Genomic DNA, 16,021 nt, shown 5'->3' on the forward strand with positions numbered 1-16,021 from the left:
ACGCCCATGGTAGTGAATGTCACGTATGTATAACCACTTAAAACGCTGCAAGAACAAAATATCAAAAAAAAAAGAAAAATTGCAATCAACGAATGCAAAACGATTATGAATACGCTCTTGTTTAATTAAAACGTAGAACTATAGCTACAGTTGGCTCGTGCAACGTCGTTCGTGCCAGGGACACGAAATGGGTTATATAATACCGAGCGATTTAGTCGCTAACTACAGCAATATCAAGTGCATTTAAAACTAGGTTAGGTCAGAGGGGCAGGGGAGAGGGCGGGGGGGGGAGATCTAGGTCATACAGCACGGCCAAGGGTTCCACGAAGGTTGCGACCATCTTTTATACGGAGAAATGTTAAATATTATTTAATGTGAGCTAAGTCATAATATTTGGATAGTACCCGGAGGATATGATTCAACTGAGGACGACGCACCCATTGCTCATAAACGCATTGTTAATAACTTTTGGACAGTTTGATGATTCAATAAGGTATGACCTACTTAACAAGGAAATTTCTTATAATTTTACGTTGTTATGTCGTTGGTTGTTAATTAAGATAATAAACTTTTAAAGAATACTATTTAGTTGTAATCTTTTCCAACATGATTAAACAGAAGTAAAGATAAGTAACACATATTAATGAAACAATCATAGAATAAGTAACAAAGGATTATATATCTCTATACTTTGACAAATATACGCAGTTGTTATACGTTCACGCGAAAACAGGGCGGGCTTGGTTTACAGTTTCAGGAGGGCCGAACCCTAGTTGCACCAATGACCTACTTTCCGCCCTCAATAATTCCCCAAGGCTTACTTTACTACTTCTATTTTGTGAACACGTTCCACAGAAATTTAGTATCCTATTTGCTGGTGACAATCAGTTCCATTTCACAGAACTTTGCAAAACGGAACATTGTGATGCCCGATTTGTTTTCGATCATATGAATATTTTTTTTAAATTAAAAAGAACTATTAATATAAAAAATGAAAAGAGTTGTTGATTTTATCGTCTTTTTACGGGCTCTCCTTTTTCCGCAAATACGATAGATTCATAAAAGAAAATCAAACTAAATTGACGATTCAATCGTAGCCTATACTATGCCTGCTTGAATAAATAATACTTAAGTATTTGAGTTTTTTTTATATAAATAGCAGAGTAACTATTGTACTTACATGATCAAGAGTTGGCTCTACAATATAATACTATAACAATATAAAATCTAGTAGCGACCCTGATTTCTGTGTGTGCTATCCGTACACTTACACGTGCCGGAACTTTTGTATGTGTGCTAGATTATGGACTGCAGGCGTTTGTAGATATTATTGGATGCTATGCAGTAGTTATGTTTTATATATGAGTGCATTTAATGATTTAATACGACTTGGCCGACATCTAGCATCTGGAGCTAAGTGCAATAAATAGACTGAATTCAAGTGGTTAAGGCGTTCTTCATTATTTAATATTTGTTCCCAATTGGGTTCAGTTACTTTAGTTACTAGTTTCGATTAGAATAGTACATATACGTTACATGATGTTACTCTGGTCATCTGGTATACAAGAGAGTATGAGGCGTTGTGATCAATTACCTACCTACCTACCCTGTCTTTTCACGTGAAAAATTCAATACGATACAATTTATTTGTTTAAAGAGCTGTATGGGTCATCTAAAGAATAACACTTGCGTGTTTTTTAATATCTTACCGGCTTGACAACCTGTTAAACTGACGTAAGATGTTTACTGGCTTCCTGATTCGTCTTTATTTAATTTTGTGACGTAATCCGTTACGTTTTAGGACCAATTTTGCTTGCGCCATATTTGTGCTACATGTTCGAGTGAAACGCTTGTTGTTCTTCTATGTGTATAGCGATCTCTTTCTGCGGCGAAACGTCATTATGACTTATTGATTTGTTTTCATTGCATCTCTTTTCCGCGTACAGATGCATCATAGCTGTTTCTCATGCGAGTGACCTTCTGTTTATTTACTTCGCATATTGAGGCTAGATAAGTTGTTTTAACGTATCTACCCTTCTGGTTTTAGAGACCGAAGATTAAAAAAATTATAATATGATTATAGTGATTTAATTTAGAAGTATTTAACAATATCATAGGCATTTATGCAGGTTTATATATATAATAATAATAAAGCTTTATTTGATAAGTAAGTTAGTTGGTAAAATATAATATTATTTTTTATGAAGAAAAAAATTAAGTCTCTTGCGCCCGTTCGTCTCAGGACTGACGCATAATTTTTCGAATGGGTTGTAGCTTTTGACTTTCAATAATTGATATCATATGCTATTTTGAATAAAAATATTTGAAATTGAATTTGATACGTTAAAGACCTACCGATCTATTCATTGCTGAAAACTAAGTTTGGAAATATCAACAGTTAGGTTCACGTGGCCAATCCTTTGCATTCTCAAACACGTGTTTGAAAGTATGTTTCGTACGGATGTTAGATTTGTGTTTACAAACACAAATGCTACATGTATAGCTATGTTGGTGATTAATATGGTTTAAATTTCTCTGTATTGAATGTATCTACGACTAACTTATTTTTAGACCATTGCAATAACAAGTACAAAGAAATAGCACCCTTCTATATATCATATAGTATACCAGGAACGCTATTATTTTGCGGAATGTACCCCATGTTGAAGGGGAAAAGTAGCGAAAGGTCAATGAACTATTATGTACACCTACAAGTAACAATCACTTACTATTAAAAAAAAACATAATGTTAATAGATCATGCAACTTACGTTAAATATCAAATAGTATGATTAGTCCATCTGAAGAATATAATCTTCCTATTAACAAAACAGATATAATTTCAATATATGCAAACATCATATATTCAAGCCAAAATCGTGATTATATCTACGAATTAAGTGTAGTTCAAAATTATGATCCGATTTTCGTCATTCTTCTTTAGTTTGATGCGGAATGTTTGCCATTTGGTCCCATAAAAAATTGAATTAGTTTGGCCAAGTAGTTTTCATTTTATGATCATTTTTAATGATAATTTTTGTTTACGTTGATGATGTTGTTATGACTAATGTTTATTTAATAAAATTCTAATTTACGAATTCCTATGATGATGGTAAGACTTATTTTACACTTGCTTATGTATAAATTATTCGACTGTGATCTGATAATAAAGATATCTTAAGATTAATTAAATGTACAATCTCACTCGAGTCAAATTCAAGTATTGAATGACAAAAAACAACAGATACCTTAATAACACACGTCACACACAGGTGGGATACCCCGCGCAACCCGTAGCGGACCGTAGCCAATCAAAAAGCCGGCCAGGCCGTTTACCCGCGCTCTGTCCCAGACGCAATTTAAGTTTTTTGCTCCCATTCTTAGGAATTTCAAAGTTCTCAAAGGTAAAAAGTACAGTTTGATGTAGGGGATTGTATGATTTTTAAATTCATTTTTATAAGCTTTCAGTTTTTGTAGAACATACTACACATGATAAATACCTGACTGAGTTTGAAGCCCTGTCAAATGGTTTATAGCACCAGATATCTAAAAAAATTAATTTACAATCGATTATATTGATTTTTTATTATAATAATAACATACAGGATACAGCTTTCCTAAATCAGCATATTATGAAGTGACTCGACGGCAGGAATTATTAATTTCGTCAAACGAGCTAACAAAAGGTTGATAGCGGTGCGTCATATGAGTCAGTAACAGTCCTACTGTGTGAGCTACGCAGTTTGAAGTGTTTTACCGAAAGGAGACACCAGTACAATGAAGCGTAGAACAAGAGACGCTGACAGAGTAATGAAAGGAACGTTAAGCACATTTCACGAAATAAAATATTTGAATGGGAATATGCACCCGCACATGAAATATGAACTCCTTTCAGGCAGGAGGAGGCCTGGCCGCAGAAGGATATCGTGGCTTAAAAACTTGCGCCAATGGTTTGGGAAGAGCACAAGATCTTTATTTAGAGCAGCTGTGTCGAAAGTTGAAATTGCCCTAATGATTGCCAACCTTCGCAAGGAGACGGCACGTTAAGAAGAATGCACCCGCATAAATGTAATGGCCACGGTTCTTTTCTTCGTTTCAGCCTAAGCACATGGTATAACCGTATCATCCGACGATCTGCTGGGCCATTCGCACCAATTGGTCCGCGGAGTTGTACTTGATACAGTCCGGACATTAATTATAATAATTTTGTGCGATTGACAATGCGACATACCATTGAATATGGTCCGGTGCCAGACCGCGTCCGTTGGATGGGCCGTATACTAAATCCGATCGGATTTACAGTTTAGGCTATTGTATTTGTATGCCGTCTATTATTGGGTAAACACTCAAAGGTACAATGCGGTGATGAGTCAGTAGGGAGATGGAGTCGCCAATCAGCGTGTAATGTAGAGACGCCAGCTCGGTGGTCACCGACCTCGACTGGTTCCAACTTGTTACAGTTTCACTTTTTCTTGAAACCCGCGTACACCTTCAGGGCCTAGAGCCTCATTATTTCCCCTTAACTCATCGTGTGAATCAGCCAAAAGTATAATGGATTTAAGCTATAAGTAGGTACATATATTAATATGAAAGTTTATAATTTAATATTTAAAAATATTTCAGTGCTTTCATTACCAATTTTCTTGTAAGTATGTTCTTCTCACTTTTTGTAGATGTAGTTATTTAAAAGAAATATTTATAATGACGATTAGTTAGATTAAGTTTAATGAATTAAAGCGCTTAGTTTAAGCCTAATTGAATAAAGTGTATTTGACTTTGAGAATAAAACACTCGGTGCAAGTGTTTACTCGCTTTTGACTATTTTTTTGTACACTAACGGGTTCAATGTGAAGAGATTATGAAAACTGTCGCCATTGGTTGAGAAACAGTGTCAACATTGCTGGCAGCACTTCAAGTGTAAACTAAGAAATATATTGAGAGCATTGTGTGCCAATTATTGTTACAGATTTGATGTCGCATGAACCATATTTCACATGGAAAATAGGGAGTTTTTTGAACCCGTAGGACCTCTCATTACATCATTGGATGAGCTCGACATGCCATTGTTTGTCGATGTTACGCCATAGATGTTAAATTTTAGTATTGAAGTGTAAGATTTGGCATACATAATGATTTTTTATACCGAAGAATTGTAGTGAGCCAAAATTTATAAATTTGACAAATATATTAATAATTTATTATTTGTATACGTTTGTGTATATATTTTATTATTTAATATGAAAATAATATTGAGGTAGTAAGTAACCTTATAAAAGTCACATAGCAATCTACCCTTGGATCAAAAATACGCAATAATTGAAGTATATTTCACGAATAGAGTAGCTGTCATGCTTAACACAAAGTTTATCTGCCTTTTAACTAATAAAAAAAATAATAACTTATAATATACTGTAATAAAATAATAAAATTATTACACGTGGTTTGCGAATTGTTATCAAGGTGCCATGAACTTTACCTATAGATAATACAATAATTAACTGACAGCTGGGATCGTAAGCGTCTATGTTCACAACGATGCATCCAATGCCTGTTTTTATAATAGAGGTTGGCGCCACTGGGGATATTAGAAAACTTTTTTTTCTCTTCTAGTTTACAACGTCCGGTCAAAGGCCTTCGGGCGAAAACCTCAGGGGTAAAGACCTCCTGCATAGAAATGCGAAAAGCAAAGAATGATCTTCACATTGATTTTATTTATGTTTAATGTAATAAAATTTATTGAAGTAGGCGTTACTCTGCGGAAATCTATAATTATCCAAATGTTTTAAGTTTTCATAAGTGCTAATTCCGCCGATATTTGTCTTTAAACAATTCGGCACGTATTTCGCTGAACGAGAGGAGTCCTCTCGTTCCAGAGTTTGACGAGTCAACATGTCCTGAGGATGCCTCGTGTAAAGGAGAAACACGTGTCGAATTGTTTAAAGACAAATATTGGCGGAATTAACACTTGAGAAAACTTAAAACAATTGGATTAAATGTAATATTTTAGGTAAAAGACTAACAAACCTTTTCAAACATCAGTTTTTATTTCTAGTTCTATATTTAATAAAATATTTATTTTTTAGCCTTATTTTTGCCAAGGAACTAAATTATGATTTCCTTTATTTTTCCATACTAATAATTACGCACAATTTTATAGATAAGTAAATAAATATTGTTTTTCAAAACCATATGCTTGCTTATTTATGTCTTCACATTATACAAATTACATCTCATTTAAAAAAGAGTCAATCACAAAGTAATAATGAGTGGTTAGCCGTAAGTAGCAAGTGATCCTGCGAGATATAAACATTTGAACTGTCAAGAACGGCCAGTGCTCCGGTCTCTGGGAGTCATTGCCCTGACGATGCCGGTTAAAAAAACGCTTCCACCTACCCGCTGACATTGCCGAGAAACGCCTTTGCGCTCAGGAAAATAGGGTTCAACCGTCTATTGGGCAAATATTTAAAAAATATAAATATAATTTAGTTTATCTGTGAGATTCTTGGTTGCAAGTCTTGTAATAACGCCCCTTAACTTTTTATTGTAAAAAAATTTGGATCTCTTAGATTTTTAACAATAATTTTGTTGGTAAATTGTTTAAGCTCTAAACTTCCTTTTTAACCACCCACATTGCTCTGATGTGCAAATTTCGTGAACTTTTTGGGTGGTTTGTGCAACACGGCTGAACTAATATGATTTGAATTAAAAAATAAAGGGTTTTGCAACAGCTTCATCCGCCAACTGTTGAATCTGTCAAATGTGCTGTTGTCTGTGACGCAAATAAACGAAAATATAAGGTATTTCTGGGTTTGTATATAAATACTTATGTATATTTTTTATATTTATTATGTACTTTAATTCCACCTTTCTGCACTTAATCTACAAGAAAAACACAACCATTTTAACATTACAACGGTTCAAATTAATATATTTAAAATAGTTATTAATATTTTTTAATTTTTGGATAATCGGTATAATAATATGATTCGGTATTCAGTTACACAATCTTTCTAAATTTAAATAGTAAGTATTATCATTAAGTTCACAGTCGGCAGGTAAGGGTGTGCACCTAAAGCTGGCAATCTTACCTTTTCTGTAAATATATTATAAGTTATAATAATTAATTTAACTTATTATACCTACATGTAGGATATTATGTTACTTGCCAGCTTAAATAAAGGTCACAATAGTGTATTTTTATACTTAAACATTACATGAGCGGGATTATATTATGTATATATAGAGTGTATATTTTGAGGTAATGAATATGTAGATGCATACCTTACATTAATAGTCGTGCTACCGATATACTACGGGGTTATTAGAACGAGGGAGACGCCGCGTGTCGGCCGATGACCCGAAGAGCGAGACAGAAAGACAACAAAACTGAAGTTCGTGCGGCTGTACCACATTCCTGTGTGCGTTGTCGAAAAACTCAAACAAAGGACATATCGAAATCCGGTTACACAGTAAAAAGGACTCTATTATCTATCCGATAAGACTTTAATACGCTTTGTATTCAAATTGTGACCTTATTTAGCTTTAGTACAACACAAAGGACTCTAGCTCGTGTAATCGCTGTATCTAGGTCGCTTTGGATGTAACCTAATTTACGATTGCACAACGCCTGCACGGCTATTACTACCGAGTCGTTTCAACTTATTTCACACCTTATGTACAGAACAATAAAAGTGTAATTTGCTTTATTATATAGATATTGCATATAGTTTGTCAATCTTTGTATAATGTTATGTTAGTAATGGTATTGATGATGATTTCACAATTTGCTATATATTAAACGAGACAAAGGCATGATTGTCACTCAATGAAGACCAAAATTCATAATGTCCATAACGCAGTAACAATTTTATTCTTTCGATAAAGTATTTGACATAATGGACTTTAAAAGCTATAACTACATTTTATCATTTGGATAACAAACATGATAAAACTACCAATCCAGTGAAAATCGGCTAAGAATTGAAATGGTAGTTTTTGGTATATTTGCTTAGACTGACAATCGCTAGAGAAGTCAAAAGTAGATAGATACAATTTTCACGAAGAATTTGAAACTAGCCTCTTGTGATCAACAAAATAAATTGTCGTTATAATAAACGTTTTGGCAAATTTCGAATAAAATATGGCCCGTAAATAAAAGCCAACCAAAGTTACGCTTGTAGCCGCTTTGCGGAAGCGAGCGCGCTATATTGGTAATACTACTCTCTAATAATTTCATATATTATAGTAAACATAACAAAAATGAAAAACAAGAGGTAGGCTCATTTTAAAACAAATTCCACACACCTAACCTTGTATCGTTGCGTGTCAATTGATAAGAAATGAGTACAAGTGAAAGTATGTACTACTTAATATATAATATGATAAATAGAAATAATTAACTATGTCGTAGGTAAAGAAATTATTCATTTGCGTATATTTTAGTATTGCTTTAGAATTAGATTTAACAATATAGTGTATATTTTTACGATTTTAATATACAATTAAGTAAGTACAGGAAGATGTGAAACGCTAAGTTTCATTAACAGCTTTTGTACAGTCGTCTAGTCACTAGGGAAATAAAAAACCAAGAAGTGTTATAGTGCGACATGCGAACAGGGAGTTGTTTAACTGTATACCGTGTACGGAACCAGTTCTGTTCTATGTTTGCCATTTATATTTACTCCTAACTGTATAGTTATCCGCGCGCTTCTAATACCGCAATGTCTTCCGCGTTTTAAATATAGCGCGAAGGCCGCGAATACCGTGTGGAAATATTATACAGTGCAACGTTATACAACCTTGAGCAAAGTCTGAAACACAAAAAACATGTTTTGTTTATTGAGCGGACCTGAGGCAACAAGCGACACTTCGCAATAAGGTTAAACGTACAACCGCTAAATAGAGCACAGCACGAAACTTTACGAAACACTTCAAATAGTTCGTCTGATTTGAGCATGACAATATTACCTATATACGTGTCTCAAAACGCAAAGCGTGCAATCTGCATATAACAACAGAATTTGTAATGGTAGTGACGTGTCCGTTCAAAACTGAAGCTCAATTTAGTGTGAAGGCTATTTCGACAAATAATAAACAAACCAGATAAAACCTTTTTGTACATATCTTTATTTCGAATTATAATTTTCTACAGCTCCTGATAGACATAACACAGAACGTGATAAGACATTGAAAAATCAACAACACTATCAGATATTCGCAGTGCTGTGATGATTTGCGATTCTAATTATTATTAAAGCATAATTATTCTGGCCCTGAGCATACGCGGAAGTCGTATTGCCACCTCTCCAGATAACAATTGGCTTATTTTATCATTGCTCGGCGATAAAGTGGCCTTCATATAACACGTATTCTATTGACGTACGTGTAGGTGTCGCTCTCGTCACATGCGTTATGTTAACGTTACATTCGATGACAGATTGTTTTTAAAAACGACTGACGCTGCGGAACGAAGGAGGTGCGAGGTTTCATATTTTTACAATGTCAATGTCAAAAGAATCACGATGACGGGATTTCACCAAATAAACATAACCCCCTTTTGTGTGATGTGCCTCTTATAAGCTGTACCTACCTGTATGTAAATTTCGTGGTAAGTAATAATTCAACCAAAAGCATTTAAATGTTATTTAATTTTATATAACATGTGTACAATGTCGTGACATTAGTGCCATCATTGTTTTACTTGTAACTACATATTACATAACTAACGTATATTTATTAACAAGTCTAGAAACTGCAGCCGTGTCCTCGATCTTAACCTAGAGCTGTAATGCGATTGCGTGGAGCCGAGATTAAAAATAATACATAATGGCGTGTATAAACTATGACATAATTATATAATATAGGTACCTGTCTACCCGTGTAACACATCTACTTATCAAATTCCTTATCGCGGTTTCGCATATTATTATTGTGAAAAATAGAAATATAAAATGTGCAAGGGTATTTATAGTTCCATAGGTTTACTACGCCACGCGTACCTACGCGAGGTTACACGTGTCTACGTCTCCAGCTCGTGCTTTCTTCGTCAATATAAATGCAATAAATCTTGATTTTTGTTATCGCGAGTCGAGATACGTCAATATACATAGTTGCAAGCGTATCGTGTGTTACCAAGGTTACCTACACTGCGAGGTTGATTTTAAAAAGTTAAGGTTACACAGATCATTAATTGACAAGTTCGTTTGCGGTATAATGTCAACACAGTAAAATCTGTTTTCGTGTTAAAATAAACGATATTTATACACAACATACCCGGATATGAATTTTAATGTTCACAGCACTTCAAAACTAAACTATATTTCCAGTGTAGGTTATAGTGATGTTGTTGCTTGATGCAGATGGAAGTATCGTGTGCATAAAGACGTGCATTGTATAGTTGGTTATGCAATGAATGTTTCTGCATTAGCAGTTACAAGCCCAGAGTGGCATCTCGTGATGCAACAGGCCTACTGTCGTTGGTATCGACGTCAGCCCTGGGGGCGGAGTCACCAGCGTTTTTTTTTTTTCAAAGTCATAGTTCTTGCGTGGACGATGTCATTTATCAGCTCTACAATGTTAGACTAACAACCACTACAGTATCTATCTACCATTGCTGGGTAGCTATTTATCATAACAATTATAAATAATTGTAATACCCATATAACCCAGTGGCTAGTGGCTTTGCCTACTGAGCTAGAAGTCCCGGTTCGACTCACGGTAGGTGCAAACAATTATATGATGTTGTTTACGTTATCCTGCAGCCCATGCCTAGTTTGGGGCCAGATAATTTATATAAAAGTGTGTGAATATTATTATTTCAAGTTCATATTTTTATATCACAAATGCTCTAGAGCCGAAATTGTTATTTAAATTTTTAATGAGGTAAAAGATGTACATACGGATTATAATATTGCATTGAGTGAGTTTGCGAGACCTTGCTTGGTTATAGCAGTCGCGTCCTTAGCCAAGGTCTGGCAGTTGGCGTCACTCCTACACTGGGTAACAACGGAATTGTTCATCTATGTTACGGATGGCAACAGTCATACCAATAACAATTATTATGTAATACGATTGCTATTATATGAGACAGTGTACGTCGTATGTCGTATAATTTATTTATTACACTAATCAACAATCTCGAAGGGAAATTAGTGGCTAGTAGATGTATGCATAAAATGAGTTACTTTAGAAGATATTTATAATGATGCTATATTATATGACTAAAGGGTTTGACAGCTGAACACACATTTGACATCTATAAACGTCTTATTTACACTGTCTCTGAACAGGGCAGTCTGGAATAAAACCTTCTTTAGTGATTTTTAGGCTGCATTTTGAATAAAAAAATGATAAAACAAATAAACTGCAACTGCAATTATTAATGTGGTCAGTAGTAAAAAACTTACATATCGTAAGCTTGTATATCTTTGTCAAGGTACCTAAATTATGCTTAATTTTTGCGGGTACATTATCTGTTTAAAATTGAATGCCACCATAATTGGACAGCTCGGAATTTATGTTAGAAAGATAGTATTACTGAATTTTAATAGAATATCTTTTATAGCGCCATAGCGTGTCATGAAGAATAAATGGTGCACAAGAACTGGTTCTAAGATCACATGTGTGCATCAAGCATGGGGTTAGTGAACTCAAAGGCCGATAATCCGAGGGCTGACAGCGCATAAGATAATTCATCCGTAGATGAATGACACTATTAACACTCGCGAAATTAATGTAACTACCGTCTGAAGTGCGTAAACATCATTAAAAATTATAGATGTTTTACATAAATTACTTTAGAACTTTAAATTGAACTTTTTCAGGATTTTGAAATAGAGTAGCTTATTATTTATAGTGTAAACGAAAAGGTTAGGTGTATATTCAAAATATAATATAAAATGTATTCTTATGTTGAAAGAGGACGAGGTAACGTCGCTTGTCATTTTATTTAAAAATCCTATTTAAAATGATCCTTTATATTCAGCACGAAATACAATGCTATCTACCTATAGGTAGATTTATAAATATTAAATATTATAGATATAAATCACAAAGACTGCGTTGGAAGCTTTATTCTTTAGCAACTGACCAAATAGGTACAGACCCCCATATCGTTCGAAAGATCTGGATGAATAAAGCTTGAAAAAACGTTTAGTTTGGGTTTCTAGGTGGTCGGGATCAAAAAGTATTCAGGTTAAAACATTTCCCACATTGAAATTGAGGTTTGTTTACTAGAACGTACCAACGAAGCAAGAGAGACGCGAGTGTCAGTTTGTCGTCACTAGTTATAATGAATAAATTTATTAAATACTCACAAAAAAAAAACAGAAACGTCTTCCCCATAGCACATTGACAGTTGCAACATTGACATTGACAGTTTACACAGTGACATTGACAGTTCACACATTGAAATTATGTGAAAAGGATAGTGTGGTTTAAAACGATACGAAGAAAGAAGACAGCTTAATATCACTTTTGTGATACTTAAGTATAAAGAAACGTTACTTTACTCTCAAAATGTATACCGAAGAAGTAACTTCCTTTAATACATAGGTGTGGTATAAACGGTCAAGTAGATTGTTGTCGATAAAACAATATCGACTAATAATAATTGGTTTTGAAATTTAAACTGTAGCTATATCACATTTAAATTCAGAAGATCTCCCCACAGTTGTAATACTGAAAGATAAGTTACAACGGATCTATATTTAGCAAATAGGTCAAAACGAGAGCCGTAATAACGTCTTCAGTTTCAACTTTATTATTAATCATTTGTGTGTGTTCTTTTTATCGAAAACAAAATAATACATAAAGTAAGAAAGATACTATTGAATAAGTTTTAAATAAGTCTAAGGCTGAAATCTATAGAGCGTACTTAGACTCTGCTCAGACTTTACTTTCGTAAAACTTAGCAAACAAGTACAGCATAATCTTTGATTTCGTTTTTATACTTATTTGACAGCTGAAATTATGCTGAGCATAATATAAGACAAATGCAAATATCACGTCCCCATTATATCACACTCAGCAAAGTATTACGTAAGTAAAGCCTGCGCAAAGTCTAAGTATGCTCTTATAGATCTCATCCTTAGTCTAGTCGTAAGCTGTCTAGCTTACATTCCATTTAGTACAGATTTAATACCAGTGGGAGGTTCCTTTGTACAGGATGCCGGCTAGATTATGGGTACCACAACGGCGCCTATTTCTACCGTGAAGCAGTAATGTATAAGCATTACTTCGTTCGGTCTGAAGGGCGAAGTAGCTAGTGATATAACTGGGCAAATGAGACTTAACATCTTATGTCTCAAGGTGACCAGCGCAGTTGTAGTGTAGCTTACATTCCATTAAGTACACAGTAAGATTTAATACCAGTGGGAGGTTCCTTTGCACAGGATGCCGGCCAGATTATGGGTACCACAACAGCGCCTATTTCTGCCGTGAAGCAGTAATGTGTAAGCATTACTGTGTTTCGGTCTGAAGGGCGCCGTAGCTAGTGAAATTACTGGGCAAATGAGACTTAACATCTTATGTCTCAAGGTGACCAGCGCAGTTGTAGTGCCGCTCAGAATTTTTGTTGTTTTGCAAGAATCCTAAGCGTTGTAATGGGCAAGGCGTATCAATTACCATCAGCTGAACGTCCTGCTCGTCTCGTCCCTTATTTTCACAAAAAAAGACAGACTAACAAGAACTTACACCATGATTTCTTTAATCACACGATAAATTCGGAAATGTGATACTCAGCTTTTTAGCGTCTTCATAGTAGACAAGCATTTTACACAAACATAACAGCTATGTTATCCAAGAGTCTCAAAATACTATTGCAAAATTAATTCGGCAATGAAAGAATTGTTGGCAAATGTGCGTTAGTAATAAAGGTGTCGTCGAACTTGCAACGTGAAAGCTTCATATCTATTTTCCTCAAAGCCATCATCATTACCCGATTTCCAAGGAACAATTTTCAATAATATCCACATGAGCGATGCACGTATTTTATGATTGCGCAGTTGTCGGATCATTTGGCGACTCTAAGTCTGTTCTTAAATATATTCTATTGCCAATCGCAAGAGCGTAATAAGACTGCATTTTTTATTTTTAACTCGCTGTGGACAGACGGACGCACCGGTCTCACTTTGTGGAAACGATTCCTATTTTTTATGTCAGCTACGTGTTACACTCGCGATACATCAGTCACTTTATTTGAGTGTGTGTGCATTTACTAAAAATCGAGACTAACAGTTCACCGCTATTTTTCGACGTGTATACAGCTGTCATAGTCTAGACGTATGAGTTATCTAAGGTTATGGTTGTCATGCGTTGTTTGGTTGGAATTCATTAAATATCCTTACCAATACTTTGTCAGGCTTTTAAACAACACTTTTTGCCATCAAAGGGAGCTAGATTCTTTATCATTTGGATGTACTATCCTTCAAAGAGTTTTCAAAGTGCTGTACATCTTAGAAGCCGTCAACGCTTTTGTTACTACTTTGTAATTCCAAGTGATTCCGGTAATTCTGTAGACTCTAATAATTATATTCCGAACCCCTTGCTATATTGTTAAAAATATAACAGAGATGAGCGAATTAATTATTTCTGAAAATTTTATATTAGATTCACTTTTCAAGTAATTATAGGTTACTTTCATAATTCAGGTTACTCGCAATATAGTTTTATGGTGTAGGTAAACTTGATAAGCGAATTCGCTTCTGGGAAATCGATTTAAAAGTAATACAACATTTCCAACACACCACGGTATCATTAAGTTTTTACAAACGTTTTGTAATGCATGCGGTAGTGTAATAATGATATGCGAACATGGTGTATTCTATTATGTTCAATATTTTATGAAAAAAAAAAAGAATATATATATCACAGCTGGGAAAACTTTAGATCTGACAAGGTCGCAGAGTCTTTCTAGAGAGGTGATTTCTCTATCAGATTGTGTGTCATGATTTTACTAAAAACTTTAATATGTGGGATGATTATTATTATCTTCATCAGGCCATACTTCAATGAGCACAATATTTCAATCATTATCATCATTTCAGCCGGAAGACGTGCACTGCAGGACAAAGGCCTCTTCCAAAGATCGCCACGACGATCGGTCCTGCGCTGCCCTCATCCAACGTATTCCAGCGATCTTGACCAGATCACCAACACTACGTCTTCAGGGTAGGTAGTCACCATTCGAGTACTTTACTGTCCCAACGGCCCTTCAATATCCCCTCCCGACCCCAAAAATATATAAACATCTCAAAAATCTAGGAGGTGATCTATGCAGTATCACCATCAGTAATAAAACTAATAAAGAAATTAAAACTTTCATGTTTATGACTTCATCAAACAATTAAAACTTTCATATATTATTTAGGCAGAAGGGCAGCTCTGTGTACATTTTAAGAAAACTCGTAACTCGTAGGGCTAATAAATCATTGTATTTGTTGGATGCAATTACTAACTATGACATTAATCACGACTTACACAAACAATGAATTGAAGCTTTACGGTTAATTACGGTTAATGCATCCAATATTGGATAATTTATGTTAATACAATGTATTCTTAGTTTTATGAAATATTTGATATTTAAAACGCACTTAATTTTGTACACTATTCATATATTGGATGCATCACCTTACAAACTAATTTGTTTTTATTACAGCTATTGTAAAATACTCTATTGATTGAAAGAGTGGCTGTTGAGTTTCTTGTATGTCCTTCTCAAGAGCTCTACCTTTTCCGAACATGAGGTAGATTCAGTAATTTAAAAGAAATATTTATAGTAACGATACAAAAGCACTGAGTTTTGCCTAAGTTGAACCTGATTCCTGCCGCCGACACGCCACTAGTTAGAATATCATCCCCACCATCTGCATGTGTGGCGGTCCTCCACAGTGCGGTTTTCAAGGAGCTTTCTTCCGCGTACTACAACGCTGTGGAATGAGCTTCCTTGTGCGATGTTTCCGGGACGATACGACATGGGTACCTTCAAAAAAAGCGCGTACACCTTCCTTAAAGGCCGGCAA

General features: G+C 34.8%; 1 protein-coding gene across 1 annotated transcript in view; it reads right to left on the bottom strand.

Annotated features, from left to right (window-relative positions):
- LOC126971209 (zinc finger protein 395) overlaps nucleotides 1–16,021 on the bottom strand; it is a 73,783-nt gene that overhangs the window by 12,227 nt on the left and 45,535 nt on the right. The gene's annotated exons all lie outside the window — the stretch shown is intronic.

The sequence above is a fragment of the Leptidea sinapis genome, chromosome 23, assembly GCF_905404315.1.
Source record: "Leptidea sinapis chromosome 23, ilLepSina1.1, whole genome shotgun sequence".
NCBI lineage: Eukaryota > Metazoa > Arthropoda > Insecta > Lepidoptera > Pieridae > Leptidea > Leptidea sinapis.